This window comes from Haplochromis burtoni, unplaced genomic scaffold, assembly GCF_018398535.1.
Source record: "Haplochromis burtoni strain Fernald_Lab_line unplaced genomic scaffold, NCSU_Asbu1 Contig_222, whole genome shotgun sequence".
Lineage (NCBI taxonomy): Eukaryota > Metazoa > Chordata > Actinopteri > Cichliformes > Cichlidae > Haplochromis > Haplochromis burtoni.
In genome coordinates, this window is record NW_024582583.1 from 445,913 (window position 1) to 446,591 (window position 679).

The following is a 679-nucleotide window of genomic DNA, read 5'->3' on the forward strand; positions in this document are numbered from 1 at the left end:
GTCACATGACTTTGCCCACATGTGGCCAACAGTCATGTTTAATGTTCTTCGTTATTAAACATTTGCGCATAAATAAGTGACATAATATTCAGTACTTAAAGTTCACTCTTCGGCCGCCCCTCATCCGCCGTTTTTTTCGGCAAAATTATCCACACCCACCGCCGCGCTATGCATTCTGGGATATGTTTGGCCACGAAGTCTACACTGCCACATCCTTAAAATTCAGGGAAATGAAGGACGCATTTGATGGCCGCATTTCGAGCAGCCTTTGAATTGGGACAGCCTTCGTCGCGTCGCTGTGACGTAATCGGCCTTAAAATGCGGCCTTTAAGGCTGCAGACCCTGAATTGGGATACAGCCAATGTTTTCTACAGTCATTGGTTGTGACTATGACCCCACAAATAATGCTTCTTTCTGAAACACATAACATGACCAAAATCTAATTCTCGCCCCCCTGGTGGTTATTACAAAAAATACAGGTTCAAGGCACTTCTGCAGTGGCCAGAAGCTGGATCCAGGGTTTATACCAGACCCGGGCACGGCCCACAGGTGCCACCCAGCCTTCAATCGTCCCTGAAAATCACCATTACACGAGTAGACAGGAAGTTTAGCAAAGTGCAACAGAGTGTCTGGTGGACTCTGCCACTCGAAGATGCTGAGAGAAAAAGAAGCATGATTC